The sequence below is a fragment of the Alosa pseudoharengus genome, unplaced genomic scaffold (genome assembly GCF_046254945.1).
Source record: "Alosa pseudoharengus isolate Yale_2024_CS ecotype anadromous, Long Island Sound unplaced genomic scaffold, YU_APseudo_1.1 YU_APseudo_1.1_scf_12, whole genome shotgun sequence".
Taxonomy (NCBI): Eukaryota; Metazoa; Chordata; class Actinopteri; order Clupeiformes; family Clupeidae; genus Alosa; species Alosa pseudoharengus.
Genome location: NW_027468587.1, coordinates 29,035,751 through 29,055,750, shown reverse-complemented (window position 1 = coordinate 29,055,750; position 20,000 = coordinate 29,035,751). Strand labels below are relative to the sequence as shown.

At 48.5% G+C, this 20,000-nt stretch overlaps 1 protein-coding gene across 3 annotated transcripts in view; it reads left to right on the top strand.

Annotated features, from left to right (window-relative positions):
• Window positions 1-20,000, top strand: part of sema6cb (semaphorin 6Cb) — a 114,111-nt gene that overhangs the window by 34,289 nt on the left and 59,822 nt on the right. For 2 of the 3 annotated variants that reach the window (XM_076280694.1, XM_076280692.1), the window contains exon 3: window positions 14,565-14,764. The exons of the other annotated variant lie outside the window; for it this stretch is intronic. The gene's annotated coding sequence lies outside the window, so the exon portion shown is untranslated. The remainder of the gene's footprint in view (window positions 1-14,564; window positions 14,765-20,000) is intronic. 3 annotated transcript variants of the gene reach the window in all.

The window sequence follows — 20,000 nt, the reverse complement described above, 5'->3', positions numbered from 1 at the left end:
CCTCCACAGCAACAACCCCCCCCCCCCCCCCCCCCAGACATTTCTTCCCAGAGACGAAGGGCGGTAACCGGGCCCCTCTCCCACTGATGGTCCTTGGCATGTATGAAGACGAATGGAGCCATCAGATGGTGCTGTGATGAATGGTGGTCTGCAAAAGTGCCTCTCCTTTATGTAAAAGAGACGCTCGCAGACGTGGCACTGCTATAAATCAGACAATGGCTCACACACACACACACACACACACACACACACACACACACACACACACACACACTCTAATTTCATTACAATGGCAGAAAGAGGAGCCAGCGCATCGGTGAGGCAGACATTAGGACGGACACGTCCCCCCCCCCCCCCCCCCCCCCCCCCCCCCCCCCCCCCCCCCCCCCCCCCCCCCCCCCCCCCACCTCTGTCCCCGTTTATTGCTCTGCGCTTTTAGCCATGGCTGCTGTCGCATCGGTGAGTGGACGTCATTTCTTGGAAATTCGTAATAGAGGTGCAGTAACTGCAGAGCATTCTTTTTTGTACCCACACCTCCTGATGCCTGCACTACGCACAGTGCACAGAGACCTCTGCATGTATTGATTCTAAGAACCAAACGTTAGGACTAATTGGGCGCCAATCCTTCCTCACCCTAGCCTAGCGAGCCAGACCCACATTAAAATGTAGGGTCTGGGCACTCACCGTTCGCAGTGCTCAGTCCAAAGGGGCGGGATAATCAGTTGTCTTTCAAATTCCCTCAGCACGCAATAGGACGCAATAGGATATTTGTTTTCAAGTAGCAGGGAATTCAAGCCAAACCGTTGCAACTCTGCCATCAATCATTATGTTAAGCCCACCAAACGACTCTATACACGATTTCAATGTCCTGATTAAGTTTCGATTTCTGGAGCTCACAAGCCAACGGAGAGTTGCTAGACTAGCCCTGGCAAATGTAATTTTATGCCACTAGGGGCGGGTCTAGATTTCTAGGCTATCCTCACCCCCCTTCCGCCTCTCGTGCCCGCCGGGATCACTATTGTGTGGGCTGGCGGGATATTACGCCGATGACTTGTTTGTTTGTGTGGCACTCTGGAACTGAAGGGTCACATAACTGTTGTCACAACAGTATATGGCATCTGCGTCAGGGATGGGCTATTAGTTACCCAGCAAAATGCCAGCCTGAATGTCGCACCTCGCCAACTGCCTGATGGCTCGTGCTCATCAACACTTTGGAAACCTGTGAGATGGGCTTGGCAGCGATGTCTTCACAGGCCAGGGGGACGCCAGTAGCACCCAGTTTGCTCTGACCCACACTGGGAGCTGTGGGATTCTGATGGGGGGTGTCTGCTAAATCATCTCAGACAGCCGGGTTGGTGTATTGGGCATTGGGGTTTGGCTCCAAGGCTGGTCTTGGTCAGGGTGTTATGAGGGTGTTGGCAGGGCGTTAGCCGAGTCTCACGGCGGTGACCTCGGTGGTGCATCCGGGAGTGTGACTGTGGATGTGGGTAACTGTGGATGTGGGAGCTTGGGCATGTTTGGGGGGGGGGGGGGGGGGGGGCTGCAGTTTGGCTAGGGTCTTACTGTAGCTGGGATTTGGGGGTTGAGTGGGTAAGCGGGTGGGGGTTAGCCCTGGTGTTGCGGTTTGTTGGAGATGGTGTTGGCTAATTTCTGCCAGTGGGTGGGGTGTGATCGGACACCTCCTCCTGCTCCCTCCTCCTCCCCCCTCCTTGGCTCGGTCCCCAGCAGGAGCCCGCTGAGCTGCGGCTCTCGCGCGCCGTGGGAGGTGGCGGGCGCTCCAGCTGTTTGGGCAGATAAAGCCGCCGCCACGCCGGCCCGGCCCGGCGTCCTGCCGAGCGTCAGCACAACTGAGCGCGCTCTGTCTCTCCTGCTCCTGCTCAGCCGGCGTCGGCAGGTTTGCTGCTTTCTTCTTCTGTTTGCTTCTTATTTCTCTTTTTCCTCTTCCTCTTCCTCTTCCTCGTCTGCAACAGGCCACCCTATCAGCAGTCACACTCCTCCTCTTCCATCTCACCCCCCCAGGAGTCTTCATCCTACTCTACTCTTCCTCCACGTCTCCTCCAGCCTATGAGACTGTGAATATTCAAATCAAAGGCTACCTCATCTCTGTGCTTAAAAAAAAAGAAGCCTATGACACTGACAGTGATGGTAATTGAAGTAATGAATGCCTGAGTATGTTTTTTTCTGCTGCCGATCCGGATCCTGTCTACAAAACTTGTGATTTTCGTAAGAGGTGAGATGAGTTGAAGAAGGACACCTGGTAAATGGCATGGTATTCTCACCCTCTTAGCTGCTGAAGAACACATGCTCCTTAAGGCTGTCCATCAGCTAAGAGTGAGAGGTTGATTTTGTGCAGTCTAACACAGCAGGCAGAGACATTCTCTTCCTTTTTCCCATCTTTGAAGTGGGCTTCCTAGATTTATGTTTGAAGCTTTAAGTGTACAGTATTTCAGCCTTGGATTGCAGATCGATTGTATCTAGACTCTCTTCTAAAAAAACCAATCAATTCAGTCCCTCAGTGTATCCTATAGACAGCTCCGGGACATGCTATCTTGAGCCTATTTTTACCCAATGTTTTATTTTTTACTTAATCTTTTTTTTTTCTAATAATTTCTCACCATGTTATGTTTATCATCTGTACAAAATCATGCCATCCCGAGGCGTGGGCAGCACCGTCCCTCTGATAAGTGAGCGGCAGCGCGCCGCTCCCCTCCGGCCACAGAGGTGCGTGCGGGGCCAAATTCCCAGGAGGACGGACTTGTGGGCTGATGTGATATTTGTGTTACCTGGAGCCGAGCGGCGGCTGCTTGATGGGAGCACCACTACGGAGAAGGTCAATAAACAACAGCCCGGTTATTGTGGCGCCAGATTGAAAAGGAAATTGTTTTGCTGTGGTGGGAGTCGGCGGTGTGCGTGCCGCCCGTCGCCTATTTTTTCCCCCTGCTTGGCTGTGTGCGGTTGGGGGGGGTTGGGGGGGGGGGGGTTGGGGTGGAGTGGGTGCGGGGGTGGAGTGGGTGCGGGGGTGGGGTGGGGGGTAGCTGGAGAGGTTGTTTCTCTTGGCAGTGAGTCCTCCAGCTGACCTGTCAGTGTTAGTCAAGCTGCGGTACGCTGAGGTGTCCCTCAGCTGCTGGTGTGGCACCGGCCCGCGCTCCCTCACTCCCTTCCTGTAAGCGCGGGTGGTTTTGTGTTTCCTTTTTGGACCACGATCGACTAAAAAAAGAATCCCGTCGGTAGATCCCCCAGCCCAGCTCCTTCTCACACAAACACATACTCACACACACAGACTCACACACACACACACACACACACACACGCACACACACACAAAACATACACCACGACCATTTGAATAAACACAGAAATCTCTCTCAGATATTAAAAGCATTATATCCAGCTGAGTCCCTCTTGCTTGGAAGCATTGCCCAACTATAGAACAGCAGATGAATTTCATTACTCCTGAAACCTGCCAGGAGAGGAGCTACTCGGAGGTGTTATTGTCCATGTTCCGTGCAATTCGGCGCATGTTGCGGAGGTTATCCTGTGTGTCCTTGCCTCCTCGGCTGTGCGTCTGTTTATTTGATTGGTGTTGGACGGAGAGGCTTCTCTTTCCCCTCCGGTGGTAGAGGATGGAAAAGGAACCGGCGGGCCCCTTTGGCTCCGACATCAGTCAGAGTGGCACTGGCAGCGTGGAGGAGAAAAACACAGGCTCCCATTAGCAGACCAGAGAGGCCTCCGTTCAGCCTGGGCCGGCCGGCAGCGGGTTTTTTTTCCGTGAAGGCGTTTCAGCGCGCACACTGGTGCCAGGGCCGTGCCACGAGCGGAGGGGAGGAGAGGGGAGGGGGGGCAAGGAGAGGGTGAGGGAAGGAGGGAAGGAGTGAAGGAGTGAAGGAGGTGGAAGGAGTGAGCCAGCATGAGCTAGCGTGAGGGCACTGAGAACCACCCTCCTCGTCAGCGCTTCCATTCGCTTGTGCACGCAGCGCTGTGCCAACCGGCCCGGGCTGTGATGGCAGTGGAAGTTCTGGCAGGGCAGAAATACCACGCAGTGTGAACGAGGGCGTGCAGTGCCATGGCGAGGGTGCTAGCCTGTATCAAACAAGCTGAAGTGTTTGGTTTGGATTGTGGTTGGGCTTTGCCCGACTTTAAAGGGGAAAAAACTCCCACTTTGATTTATGTTGTGTCAACTTCATGAGAGTGACATTGCAGAGTTAAGTTGTGCTGCTATGCTCTCTCTCTTTCTATCATCCTTTCTCCCTTCCTCCCCCCCTCTCTCTCTCTCGCTCTTTCTCTCTCTTTCTGACTGTATGTATTTCTCTTGATCCTTGGTTGTCTGTGTGCTTATTTTTTTCAGCCTCTGAGCACTCATGGGAAACATAAGCTTCTTATAATGGACCTCTGCTGCGATGTTCTGACACCGAGGAAAACTTTGCCTTTCGCCAGAAAAACAGTCTCTCCCGTACTTGGGAAAGCCTTAACTTTTTTGGGCTATATTTAGACAATGGGTCTTTTCTGGACGCTATCCAGCTAATGTTGATTTGATTTTAGCAAGAAATCTCGTGCCGATCTGTGTTTTGCACGCACAGGTTTTTTTGTTTTCTCTCTTCTGGGTGAAAGGTTGTCTGCATGGTCGCTTGCTAGAGCAGAGCCCTCCGTGGAGTTTTGCTGGGGTTTAAATGGGGTTTTAACGCACAGCAGTTTTTCACTGTCTTTGTTTAAGCAGCTGCTTTTGTGAAGAGCAAAGAAAAAAAGAACTTTTTTTTTAAAACAGCTAAAATGAGTCAGCTTCGGAGAGAGAGAAAGAGCGAGAGAGAGAGAAAAACATGAGCTAATCTAAACAGGCTGCCAGAAACTTTGAAAATCTCTTTGTGCTAACTGTTCGTCAAGCTCTGAGTTTAGTGCAGAGGAACAAGCCCTTTCCAGTTCAGATAGGTCTTCTCACACCATCAGCTTCTTAACGCCATGTCAGATTGAACAAATAAATGCACTTTGCAGAGTAGAGGCTATGCAATATATAGTACGGAGCCCCTGAAAGGTCAAGTAAAGAAAAAAAAAGAATTGTGCATAAAAGTCAATTGTGCTCAAAATGTGTTCAATGGTCTTACATAGTGTGAACAATGCTGTATTCTTCATATTAGAAAGCCATGACATATTTTATGCTTTAGTAGGTCCAAAAGTATTTGAACCACATTCTGATTTTAACCAAACCAAGCAAGATTATGTGGAAAATGTAGCAAGATGACAAAATGTGAGCACAAACTAATACACTTTGAGAGTACAATTTTGAGACCACTCTTAATTATTTTGAGGGCATAGTAAAGCAAATTCTAGTACCCAGAAACAAATTCTCTCCCTCGCAGGCTCCGTACCAAACAGTATTTGGCATGGAAAAGCCAAGCTGTGTGTAATGCAGTTGAGTTTTAATGATGGTTTTATAATGCACACACAATTTCAAGACATCCCAAGATTATCATTGCAAAACCCTGTTTTTGCATAAATATTTTAGGTGAATAAGTGAAATGAACAAGTCCACTTCATCGGCACTGTCCTCAACGTATGCTCTCTCATTCCCTTTGACATCTCCAGTGCCACTGAAATGCATCTGTAATCATTATTAAGGTGATGTGTTTCACATGCGGTGCTGCAATGGACATTACCCTCGGGCTGACTGTACGTCATGTTCAGTGTGTTGGAATTCATTTACATTTAAGCATCCGTCTAGTTGACATGCGGAGAAGACCGGAATGCCACCCAACAGGGAATGACATAACGTGTGAGAGGCATGCATGTGTGGGGAATATTGTGTGTGAGAGAGTGAGGGTACTGTGTGTGACTGCAGTCCACGTGTTGAGTGTGGAACTCACACTCAGCAACTGGCAACAGCAAGAAAGGTAATGAACACCCAGAAGATTTCTCACACATTCTTGTTGTCTTCTGTCTCAATGTGTTCTGTGGTGTTAGTTGAAGGGGAAAAGTGCAGATGTTGGTAAGATTCTGATGCTGGTACACCAGCATAGCAAGTGGCGCTGATTGCACAAAGTCTAAACGCTGAACAAGCCTGAGCTCGTCTCCTCCTGTCTGCCAGGCATAAGATATTGGGGGATTTCCAAAGGTATTAAAGTTTATCTTCCCTGTCGATTAGTATTTACAGAACACCTCAAAGATGGAAGATTTGGTGAAAAGGAAAAAAAAAAATTGGTTAGATATAAAACAAAAGCGGGATTCGCCCCCTGGAGGTGCTATTGGCTAGGTGACCAGATTACCCATCCATCTATGCATGGGCACGCTGCGCCCAGAAGCCCCTGAGGGGCAGGAGGAGGGGGAGAGCCTGGGATTGGGGGGAGAGGGAGAGGATGTCCCACCTCTCCGAGGCTCTCGGGGTCGCTGGTGTGACTGGAGCGAACGGACCCTGCCTCTAATCCAGGATTACCTGTCTGGATTCTCCCACCACACCTGCCCACAGAGATAACGTGATCTGGCCAGGATGTGGATGTGTCATCTGTGTGTGGTGTGTGTGTGTGTGTGTGTGTGTGTGTAGTCCAGTGCTCCAGCATCTGCTCAGCAGCTTACAGCCTCCTGGACCACGCCGATTCCGGTGTGTGTGCTTCGGCGGCTACCGGACGGGTGGTGTTTGCACAGGTGAGAGTGTGGCGTCCATCCCAGGGAAAGAGGTGTCAGGCATGAGATGAATATCGCCTCCGTTGCTGCCAGGCGCTTGGAAACCTGAAGTCCCCCAACACCAAACGCCAAACAGCACAATCACACACACCTCCCTCCAAACGCCAAACAGCACAATCACACACACCTCCCTCCAAACGCCAAACAGCACAATCACACACACCTCCCTCCAAACGCCAAACAGCACAATCACACACACCTCCCTCCAAACGCCAAACATCACGCACAATCACACACACCTCCCTCCAAACAGCACGCACAATCACACACACCTCCCTCCAAACGCCAAACAGCACAATCACACACACCTCCCTCCAAACGCCAAACATCACGCACAATCACACACACCTCCCTCCAAACGCCAAACAGCACAATCACACACACCTCCCTCCAAACGCCAAACAGCACAATCACACACACCTCCCTCCAAACGCCAAACAGCACAATCACACACACCTCCCTCCAAACGCCAAACAGCACAATCACACACACCTCCCTCCAAACGCCAAACATCACGCACAATCACACACACCTCCCTCCAAACAGCACGCACAATCACACACACCTCCCTCCAAACGCCAAACAGCACAATCACACACACCTCCCTCCAAACAGCATGCACAATCACACACACCTCCCTCCAAACGTCAAACAGCACAATCACACACACCTCCCTCCAAACGCCAAACAGCACAATCACACACACCTCCCTCCAAACGCCAAACAGCACAATCACACACACCTCCCTCCAAACGCCAAACAGCACAATCACACACACCTCCCTCCAGAGCATGGATGTTGTGCAGTGCTAGCAACTGACTGTTTTTGTTTGTTTGTTTGTGTTGTTTGTTTGTGCGGACTGTTGTATTTTTCAGAGGGAATAGATTAAATTCTGTTTTGCTGAGATTGAGACAAGGTGAAACTGTGTGAGGCAAATTAGTCACAAGCAGATATTTTGCTCTGGGTTTTCTCTGAGATAGATGGGATATTGTAAAAAAAAAATACAGTAGTTTCGTTTGCTAATTGGGAGCTTCAAAATGGCATATGGGCAGCTAGTGAGAATCCATCACTCTTAGAAATGGAACCTCTTGCAACAGTATTTTATTGCAATTTTATTGCACATATTTGAAACTTTTCCGTGTTGAATCATTTGTTCTCTTTAGACAATTAATGACAGAGTGTGATGAAGGAAGGATTTGGGACAGGGCAGTTATCCAAGTTCATGAAAGGAAATGTGTTTATTTGCTTACCTCCTATATTTCATTTGTGCCACCACATACAGTATAGCAATAACATACAGTATAGCAATAACATACAGTATAACAATAACATACAGTATAGCAATAACATACAGTATAGCAATAACATACAGTATAGCAATAACATACAGTATAGCAATAACATACAGTATAGCAGTAAATGTCATATTTGACTCACCTTGTTTATTATACCCCCCTGCCCCCCATTATTTTCCTTTCCTTTTCTGCAGTCATTACCTTTTTGACATTTTTCAATTTAATTTTCAAACTGACAGCCCCCCCCCCCCCCCCCTTAACTTCCTTCCTGCTGATACTCATCATAAATGCAGCCGCTAGTCCAATATTCATCACGATCTGCTGCAGCGTGAGTCTCTAGTCGACGCCTCCTGTATTGAGCCTCCTGTATGGTGGTGTGCAGCTCTTATGTAAGGGCCTGTAGTGAAATGGCTTGGATGTGGTTAATATTAGAACATAAAGGAGCAGGCTCTATCCAGTCTTGTGTAATGTGATTTTTCAATAAAGGACCAGGTCTGCCATATTGTCAGTCACCGCACTGCGCTGCCTGGGAGGTGATTTATGGTCAGCTGGGTGGTGGGATTACAGTCCTCTGCTCCGTTCAGTACCCATAATTCCTCTAGCTTTCCCATGGGGATAGTAAGAAAGTACTGTTTTCATTTCAGGGCAAGAAATGTATAGCTGGTGGCACATAATAGGGGGTAAAATTTAGTTGTAGGTGTTTATTTGAATTGTACATCCAGGCTTTCATATATAAAGGGGAAATTTAAGGCAGTATTTTTTTGTTATTATTAAGCTGTACGTGTTTATGTAAAAAATACATCCTGTTGCACACTCTCTTAGATGCAACCGTATAAAAAATACATAACTGAAATGTGTGCTGATTAGTACAAATTTCTTTGTAACGATCATTTCAGCAATCTAGTGACTAATAGAGCACAACACACCACAACCTTTATTGCTCTCGTGCACAGAAAACCATGAATCGCCTTCATTGCCATTTACCGTGTCTTTTCAGCAGGCTGGGCATTGGAAGGCAGGCAGGCAGACAGGGAGGGCTGCAACCCCCTGCAAGGCCTGTGGCGCAGCGCTGAAAGGCCACTTGTCAAGCGTGCGCGGAGGGAACACAATGGGGGGACTCTCCGGCGGTGCCTGGGAAAAGGACGAGTCAGGGTCGCTTTCAATTAGCTCAGCGTGGCTGCAGCAGAGGCCGGCCACTGGGCTAGTGAGGGGAGTGGGGTAGCGGAGGAGGAGGAGGAGGTGGTGGAGGAGGTGGTGGTGGTGGTGGTGGTGTGGACACACAGAAGGAGCAGGTGCAAAGTTGAGTGGGAGTGAGAGGAAAGGGATTTTTTTCCTCTTTCTTTTTGTGTGTGTGTGTGTGTGCGTGCGCTGATTCTGAGACAGTGAGAGGAAAAGCTGTTTAGCATGCCTGTGAGTGAATCAGGGAGGAACACTGTGTCCCTCCGTATGTAATTCACCCTCTCCTCTAAAAAAGGACACTTCTTTTTTGGGCTATAAGAACGGGGCAGATAGCGCGACACATCTCGATTTGACAGAAGACGCGTCTTGTGATTGTGGGCACATTGAGGTTTCCCTGCACTGTGTTGTGGATGCATAATAAGCCACCCTTGGAGGAAGTAGCGCCGTCTGAAGATAGCATCAGGTACTTAAGATCAAGAGACTCTTTGTTACTTTTGGAGGGAGGCACAATAGGCAATTCACAACAGAGACCATCAAATGCAGCACGTCACTTTCAACCACCTCAGTGTCCCATTGTTTTTGCCATGTCTCATATTGACAGAAAAGGAAAAAAAGAGACGTGCTCGAGGAGAGGGAGACTAACGAGGCTCTCGCGGACTTCACATCATTTCCTGTCACAGTAATAGGGGCTGGCGTGATGAGACTGGGCCGCTGGTACAGTTGGGATGACAACCTGCTGATTGGCAGTCAGTCTTAAAAAACATATTTTCCCCCTCTCTCTTTTACCCCATGCTGCCATTATTTTTTAAAATGAAGAGAGACGCACTCGCTCGCGCACACATGCACACGTGCATGCACACACACGCACACACACACACACACACACACGCACACACACAATAACGGGCCACATGCTGGGTGGTTCTTTATGACTCAGTGTTATTGAGATATCAATAATGGATTATGTGACACATCCACCAATTTTTTTACAGATATTTATGTAACCATTTGTTGCTATTTGCATGTTTCATAATCCACACATACTTTTTTTTGAGGTTGAGATTTTGAAGATCATGGCAGCTGCAGGCTTTGATTTGATTTAATAATTAATTTTCTCCTTATGCCCAAATGGATTAAATGTCTACCATGACACTCAGTGGAAATAAGCAGTAATCGTCTTTGCGATAAACCATTTTGTCCTAATGATCAAAACATGTTCAGCTTCATGAGCCCACACACACACACAAACACACACAACCCACACCACACCACACCTCACACACACACACACACACACACACACACACACACACACACACACACACACACACACACACACACACACACACACACCATGTCATGATGCCTGTAAGGGCGCTGACAGACACAGTGAGCTGTGCAGGCGAGCCACCTGCCTGGGAGGGCTGGGGGAGAATACGATAGCGAGCGGAAAAAAACCGCCCCTGCTGTGCTCTCCACGCCAGAAGCTCTAGAAGAGGGCTGCAGAAGTTGAGCAGTTCAGGGACTCACTTTTTGCCCTTTCTCTTTTTCTCTTCTTGTTCTTCTTCTTTCTTTTTTCTCTTCAAATGTTACGTGACTCTGTCCCACTCCAGGGTCCAGCTGGGCAGGGTGTCACGAATGGTGATTTAGAATTGTGTGTGTGTGTGTGTGAGAGAGAAAGAGAGTATGTGTGGGTGAAATATTTCCCTTGAGGACAAGTGAACTTAGGTCAATATTTCCACCCTCTTGGGCCATGTTGTGTAATGAGTTTGACCATACCAGGTGAAGGCTGATGGCAGTTCCTTCGTAAGTCGATGACCTATACTGTATGATGCCATTGCAGCTGTGGCCAAGAGCTGCTCTTAAATTATACCAACGCGGTAGGAGCCGCGCTGCAGGCTGGCAAGCACACAGGTGGAGTATGGACTTGAGCAGAGCTGGGTAGAGTATGGACTTGAGTAGAGCTGGGTAGAGTATGGACTTGAGTAGAGCTGGGTGGAGTATGGACTTGAGTAGAGCTGGGTAGAGTATGGACTTGAGTAGAGCTGGGTGGAGTATGGACTTGAGTAGAGCTGGGTGGAGTATGGACTTGAGTAGAGCTGGGTGGAGTATGGACTTGAGTAGAGCTGGGTGGAGTATGCAGAGCTGGGTAGAGTATGGACTTGAGTAGAGCTGGGTGGATTATGCAGAGCTGGGTAGAGTATGGACTTGAGTAGAGCAGGGTGGAGTATGGACTTGAGTAGAGCTGAGTGGAGTATGGACTTGAGTAGAGCTGGGTGTCATCATCTCATCATTAGCATCAATATGTGTCCGTTTATTCCACTATATTTATTGCATGTGTTGTAATACTGCATCATACTGGTCTGGCTTACACGGTACATAAAATCGTGTATTGAAATAATTAGTTCATGTCAGAGTTGTAATGGAGACTGAAGCTGCTTCTTTTTTAGCATACATCGCTACATGCATAACATCACATTTCTGTCAGTGTTAACATTGTTGAGTTTTTTGAACCTGCTGTGATCAAACTGTTTCTATTTTAGTCTCTCATATCATTCGTTTTCTATGTCATAAACAGGTGCATTACACACTATAGGAATACTTCACCCATTGCATGGACTCCCAGTGTCTGTTACTACAAAGCTCTTCTGTATCATGGCATCAGTTTTAACCAGAGACTATAAAATGCTGCACAGTAATATAGGTTTGAAAATTGTAAATCATTTTTATTTTTTAACTTATTGCCACCAGGCTAGATTTAGCCAGTCACATCATATAAAGTGTAAGAATGGTGACTAGTCTCCTAGTCATGAATATGTACTGAGATGAGATTTATCCAGATGGCACTTTCCCGGGTGTCCCGTGCAGTTTGGGCTGCATTTTGGATAAGTGACTTCTCGATTCGGTCCATTTCATTCTGCGGCTACTGAATGACAGCAATTAATCCAATTAGCGATCAATCAGTGCTACAGTATGAGGCCTGATCTCCTCCATCCTCTAATGGCCGGTGGGACAGCCCCCCCCCCCCCCCCTGCATTATTAATAATTCCATTTCAGGAGCCCAGCAGCCATGAGCAGGAACGTCCCGGGGCCATTGATCACTGCAGTGGAGCGACTAGCACTTCGCCTGTGGGGGCCTTTTACAAGAAATTACCAGTTAGATGGAGAATGAACAGAATGTGTGTGTGTGTGTGTGTGTGTGTGGGGAGGGGGCACCACCAGAAGAAAGTGCTGCTTTTCGGTGGGTGAGAGATGGAGAGAGAGATAGAGGGAGAGAGGGATGGAGGGGCAGAATGAAAGTGATATAGAGACAGATACTGTAGAGTGAGAGAGATGGAGTGTGAGAGACAGAATGGGAAAGATATGCTGGGAGACAAATGGAGAGAGAGGGGGGGTCTAGAGAGAGAGAAGGAGGGAGCAGAGGGCAAGAGGGATTAGATGATGGTGTGAAAGATGCAAATGGCGTGCGTCAAGAAAGGGTGTGTGAGTGTGTGTGTGTGTGTGTGTGTGCGTGTGCGTGTGTGTGTGGGCGCGCACATGCACGCATCCGTGTCTATGTGTGGTGAGGGTGGAGGGGGGTTAGAGTTATGGTGCTGATGGAAAATATGGGGATGCCAGAAGATCACTCAGCCAATGAGGCATGTCTAAATGCCCACATGGCTCTTTTGGGTCTATTAAGAGAAAATTAGGAAATGGAGGAAATGGAGGTCGCCCGACCCCACTAACTAGGACAAAGGTCCCATATTTTAGTTAAATCCTCATCATTTCTGTGTGCTCCCCCCCCCTACCCTATTCTCTCTCTCTCACTCTCTCTCTCTCTCACACTCTCTCTCTCTCAGTTGGGTTGTCAAAAAAAAAACCTCAGAAGGCTCGTTACAGAAATTGAGACTCATTCAAGAGGTGGGCCATACATTCCTCTGCGTGCCCTTCTCATTGCCCAAAATGGCGCAGAAATGTTTTCCCTTTCTGCTGTGTTATACATTATGGGAAATGACAAAAACCTCTTGCATTGGGTTTTAGTCAGCCCTCTGCCAGAAGAACACTGGCCATATTGTATAGCATTTACCATGTTTTGTTGACCTCTATTTGGCTCAATAGCCCTTGTCAGAGTCGAGGGATCTTGCTGTGTGGGAGATATGCTGTCTGTCTTTTGTGTCTGTTTGGCACCAGGTTTTAATGTCAATTCCACATTCATTCTTGTGCAAAAATGTCCTTGGCCCTCAGTAAATATGCTTTTCGAGTCTTGTGGCTGATTTGATTTGAGAATGATCGACCCATCCAGGTTGGAAATCGTGCATCGCCCTGAGCAACCTCTTCCTAGAAAAGCAAGGCTTCGCTAGGCTTCGGTACAGGAAGATCTGTATAACCCAAGCCGAGTCAGTCTGCAAATGACATCATCGGCGTCTCATGCGGCGCTGTTTCCCATGCCGAGCGAGCACCCCACGTCTGTTGGCCCAGGCTTCCGAAGGTGGGCCGGGATTGCACACGCTCATTACGCACCCTCGGATCCACTCGCTCCCATGCCGTGGCAGCTGCTAGCGTGAGTGGACATACTTGGCTGATTGCTAAGGATCCGAGGGATGACTCTCTGGTCATAAACCACTACCCAAGCTGCTGTGACTGGGACAGGGGAGATGGTGGTGGTGGACTTGGAGTCAGGGGGTGGGCGGTGAATGGGAAGTGTTTGCAGTTGCGTTGACCAGATGCCATTAGTCAGTGGTCTTTACTGAAGAAAATGCTGGCCTCGTGCAAAGGGACTTTGAGAGAGTGGACCATCCATGGTGCTGTTCCCTCCTCCCTCTCTACCACTGGAGAGGATGTTATTCTGTTTGTGCCGTGAGAAAGAGAGAGGGAGAGCCATGACACGTTTGGTTTCAGATAAGAGATTGGTTAGTCACTGATATAGCCCTTGTGTTGTTTCAGAGTTTCAGTAATTTTCCGTCTGAAAGGCAGATTAAATGGGGGTAATGAGTTCACAAACAGTGCCTGCTGATGCTTTGCACCAGTGTACAGCTGCTAGTTCCTAACCACACACACATACACCCACGCAGTCTCACACACAAATAAACACACTCTCACACACACGCACACATATACAAGCGCACTCGCACTCAGTCCCCAACATCTGGCTCTGTTTAGAGCCACACTTCAAGCCTGTGTTTATGCCAGCGGTGTTGTGACAGCAAAATAATGGTCAAAACGACAAGAGAAGGACGTTCCGCTCCGCATGGCCTCCCGCAGCCTCGGGTCGACGACCAGATCAAGTATCCTGCTCGTGGTCGATCTCATAACTCAGGGTCATTACCCTAAACATGTGTTCACAGTGCAGCCAAAGCCTTGTGTATTTATCATTTTCTTTCTCTCCCTCTCTCTCCCTCCCCCCCCCTCCACCTCCCATCCCCTTTGTTGCTCTTCCAACAGGGACTTGGCGAGGGACTGCAGGGTTTCTGTCGAGTCTGAGGGGGTCGAACCCCCTTCTCTGTTCCCCCCTTTCCCCCCCACCCCCCCACACCCCTTCACCACTCCGCACCAGCACTCAACCAAGTGGCTTGTGAGACTACAGAAAGAAAACCATAAAGCACGCAGTTCACCAAAACAACTCACAACAGCTGATATCAACTGTAAGTACACATTTACCTTCAACTTGTTGTTTCTGGCTTGTAATCAGCGATATGCAACGAAAAGCTCAGAGAAAACAAGCTTTCTTAAAAGTGAATGTAGCTTTTGGAGGAACCGCTTGTTTTGATGTAATCTTGTTTTCAAATGAAATCCACATTGAACACTAGCTCTAGTAATTGCGGCGTACAATTTTAAGAATGTCCAAGGTAATTCCAGGAAGCCATGGACAGGGGTGTCTCATTTATGCAGATTGGCTGCTGGTATTTGTGGAGTTGAAAAGGTTGGGATGATGCATGGCGTGTGTCTGTAGCCCAGGGTAAGACTTAGGAAGAAGAAATGAATAGATCTCATCACACCGATCCCACTGATTGCTTCCTCGGCTCTGATTATGGAAGCCATGTCTCCTATCCTCTCCTCTCGCGGCGTGTCACTTCGCTCCAGACTAAATTTATTCTCGGGCACATCGAGGCCTTGTCTGCCACGGTGCACCTGGGGTCCCGCTCCGAACAGATAAATGCCACGCTGATTTATAACCGCAACCTTTCCCCCCTCCGCCTTTTGTCTCAGGGGCCTGTCCACACCCTGATGTACCACTGTTTGCTATAACACCCCCCCCCCCCCTTCTGACTCTCCCCAGGCTCCCACCTCCTTCTGTGAAATCTCCACTCCATTGTCCGGAGATGCTTCTCTGGCTGACAAAGGCCAGTGATTGCGGCAGTATGCTCAACCAAAGGCTATGCACTCACGCCACTGAAAGGACCCACATGCTGTAATTCAGGCGACTGAAGCATTCAGGTCACTCTCAGTGAAGCTGAAGTGTTGCGCTGAAAGGCTCTGTGACAGAATGGAGGTGTGTCAATAGAAGGTTCTCATAGAGACGGAAAGGGGTTTTTTCCCCTCCTTAGCTTTTTGTTAACGCCACCGTTCACTTCCTTACCTGGGAAGGGAGACATTCACCAGGCCTACTGGGAGAGACCATTGCTCAACATGGCAGATAGGCATGACATGACATGACATGATTGGACTGGGCCCCTGAATGGCTGATTGTGAAGCTCTCCTCCCACCACTGTAAAGCCCCCCCCCCCACCCCCCGACCCTCTCCCCAACCTATCTGTGCAGTAGGGACAATTTGAGGGGACATCTATTATGCCACCTCTCTTCTACCCCCCCCCCCCCCCCCCCCCGTTCTCTGGCAGACCCAGGAATGTGTGAAAATGGCCAACAGAGCCCAAAAAGCACCTCTGTCCTGTCGGGAGGCGTCTCCTTTGTCTATCACCTCTGTCCTGTCGGGAGGCTTCTCCTTGTCTATATCGCGGTGCGTTCGGACAGAGAGCAAGGCTTTGAGAGCCCTTTGTGTTCTTTGGGCGCAGGGTTGTGGCCAGGGGCGGATGAGGGCGGCAGTTGGGATGGGATTCATTTTCAAAGACAGCCCTGTCTTTATGCAGTTTCCTCCGCATTCGTTTCTGTATTTGCTGGAGTATCTATCCCTCCCTCTAACCCTCCCTCTCTCTCTCTCTCTCTCTCTCTCTCTGTCTCCTCCATTTCTCTCTCTGTCTCTCTCCCCCTCCCTCTCCCGCTCTCCATCTCTGTCCCTTGCCCCTGTTCCTCAAAGTTAAACGAGGGCATCTCCGCATTTCAGTGTGCTGTGACAAATTGGCACAAGAAGCCGAACCAGATGGTGGCCGAGGGGGTGGTGCAGGGGTGCGGGAGGGCTGTGGCGGGGACACGGATTGATCATCTCCGAGTCCCTCATGCTCTGCTCGTCGGCTCGCGCTCCCCCCCACCGCCCCCGCTCCCCACCGCCCCCGCTCCCCAGCCCCATTAGAGGCAGTGATGCGAGTGAGCTGCGGGAGCATTCCCACACACATGCCTGCAGCAGGGGCTGCTGCCCCCAGACCCTCTGGTCAAATGGAGAGGGGCCCTGGCATGAGGAGAGGGGCATGACGGGGAGATAACACCCAGCGTGGGGAGGCTGGTTGGGCCTGATGTAATCCAGGCCGGGGGGCGGGGGGTATGGGGCATCTGGAGTCTTCCTGGTGCCAGCCACACAGTGTCATATCCTCAAGAGAGGGAGGAAAAGGATGCTCGGGTGTAATTGTGTAATCAATTGAAGAGCATTTGCTAGTCGTGTCAATAGGCGTGTCCTGGCAGAACGCCTTGAGGAGCTACTCTTGTTGACTGGACCATATGGCCCCAGATGTGTGTGTGTGTGTGCGTGCGTGTGTGTGCGTGTATGTTGTATGTGAGTGAGAATTTTAATGTACATATTTACATGATCACATCGCTCAAAGTTGGAAAAGTTCTTTGGATAAGTGGATCTGTGATTGTCCAAAATGATTCAGGAACACATTAGGAAGGACTCAGTGTGATTAAATATCTGGCCTACGTCACATCTTTTTATACCCTCATTTTTAGGCAAAATGAAAGATTTGAAATGAGCCCAAGATAAAGAAAACTGCACGTTTCATTTCTTCTTCTTCTCTTGTTTCATTTTGAGAGAAAAAAGGGAAGAAATTAGCTGCGCTTTGATTAAATCAGATGGAAGAGAAGCTTCCTAACGGCTCCACTGAGTACCAGCAGGGGCCGAGATCATGGGAAGGCTTTGCCTTCCATCACCTGTGAAGGAGCTGGAGAGATATCCCACTGCAGATTTATATTCAAAGGAAGGCCCCACGTTAAGCTCCAAGCATTGATCCAGAGATGTGAGGCATCCGCTGGGACCCTCCCCAGAAGCTCTGAGATGCTTCTCCGCCAAGTAGATCTCAACATTCTCCTCCACACTTAGCAGGAGGCCCCCTCTTCAGCTTTATTCTTCCTTCTCAGTCACAACTCATTCTAAGAGCAGTCGTTGTAGTTACAGTTGCTGTTACAGTAGAGGTATTTCTGTAAGTTGAATAATAAAAGATGCAGTCCTCAATTCTGACTAAAGGTCATTGATAGGTGAGCTAGTTGAACAGCAACTTCAACAGCATCAAATACACCCCTTCAATCAGTGTTCCTGAATCAATATTATAGCTTGTGTCTCGAACACCTTGTCATAGTTTGCCATTTACAGAGTCCGGACTGTGGAGTAGTGTTTTGAGTGTGTGTACTGGACAGCTAGAGGAATGTCAGGAGAAATTTGCTGAATTCGACACAAATATCTTTAAATGAGTCATTATCAATGCCTACACATTGAAAGGTATAAAACAGTGTAATCCTCACAGAAAGATAACACAGTTACATGTTTACCATAGTTACTTTAACTTTTTTTTAGCTTCGTAGATTTCTGTGTTGCAGAAGCCATTTTGGTTTCCCTTTGTTATTCGGTGATCATGGGTCATCACTCTATTGGTTATGAAAATGTTAATTCTCAGATGAAACACCTAAAGATTTGGTCATGACTATGAATGCTTTATGAGGTGTTCATCTTACCATCTGGCTTTGCCTCACACACACACACACACACACACACACACACACACACACACACACACACACACAATACTGGTGCCCTGGATGATGTCCAGACCACAGGAGCAGCTTACTCACCTCCTGGGAGTGCTTCTAGTCATGCTGAACATGAGAAGAGAAAAGCAATGCTTTCAAAATCTCTCTCACACACACATACACACACTCACACACACACACACGGACACACCTATGCACACACCTACACACACACACACACACACTCACACACGCACAAACACACACACTGACACATCTGTATACACACACACACACACACACACACACACACACACACACACACACACACACACACATCCAGGCAGCGAAGAAAGCAGCCTCTTAGGTTCCCAATAAGAGTGGTCTTATCATTGTGTGTGTTTTTATGTGTGTGTACGTGTGTGTCTGTGTGTGTGTGTGCGTGTGTGCGTGCAGGTGTGCATGCAAGTGTGTGTGTGTGAATGTCTTCATGTATCCTTGTGAGACTGATTTCCCTGTAACCATCTGCCCAGCGCTCCAGAGTGAAAGCTCCAGCAGACCATAAGTCCTGCATAAACTAGGGAGGAGAAAAACAAATTGAGTGGGTCAGATATCAGCACCTTAAATAGGTTTACAACCAGTCAAATCCCCTATTCCCCTCTCACTCACCTTCACACACACACACACACACACACACACACACACACACACACACACACACACACACACACACACACACACACACACACACACACACACACACTGCCCCCATTTACCTCCTCTATACCCCCTGCCCTGCTTGCCTATGAAGACATCCCTACTGCAGGGAAGCCTGGGGAGCTGTCAGAACAGAGATTTATGTCTTCTAGACACACACACACACACACACGCACACACACACACACACACACACACACACACACAGACGCAGACACACACACACACACACACACACACACACACACACACATGCTCAGCAGTAAGGTCTGCACACCACCCAGGGTGATTTGACGGCAGGTGATTCTGTGAGAGTCAGTGTTCAATGTTCTGGAAAGACGGACCAGTGGAGCCCGTGCCAGACACGGACACCACTACAGTGATGCCCATCAGAGATAGCCAATGGCCAAATGGGCTATAAAGAGACTTTGGCAGGCAGTGGGTTTTTTTTACCTTAAAATAAAAAAGGTTTATGACAGGGATTTGTCATTCCTACCTGTATCCTGAGAAACCATTGTGCACCAGGATGGAAGCACCATAGGCTGCAGATACGTGTTCCCCAGTATTGTGCATTTAGCTCTTGACTAGCAACTCACATGATCCATTTTCTCGCTAATTTGGCTGCTACATTTAACCCTCCATCTGGCTCAAATAGATGCCTAGTTAATTAGTCTTCCTGTAATGGATCTCAATTGCAAGAGCGTGGATCTTTTTGAGGCCAAGGTCTCGGGCTTAGTTTCCAGGGAGCACGGGCATAGATACATTCATACAATTAGCTATACTCATCAAAGGGTCGCTTGTTTGTTTTAGTTTATATGGAATGTCTTTGTCTCTTGCTCAACATCTAAGATAAGTGAAATAATCATGCAAATTTGTTTCGATTGTTGCTGAAAATTATGCAGAAAATTACAGCTCCTCGGTGCAATCACACTCTTTTCGTCGACCGCCCTTACCAGTCAGATAAAGAAACGCGTAGCTTAGGCAAACCAACACTTTTTAAAACATTCTCCCTGAGTTGTCAGTCTTCTCTTCTGAATCATCTGAAGTGGTTATTTTTGACTGGTTAATTAGATGCTTAGCTGAGGCCATGAA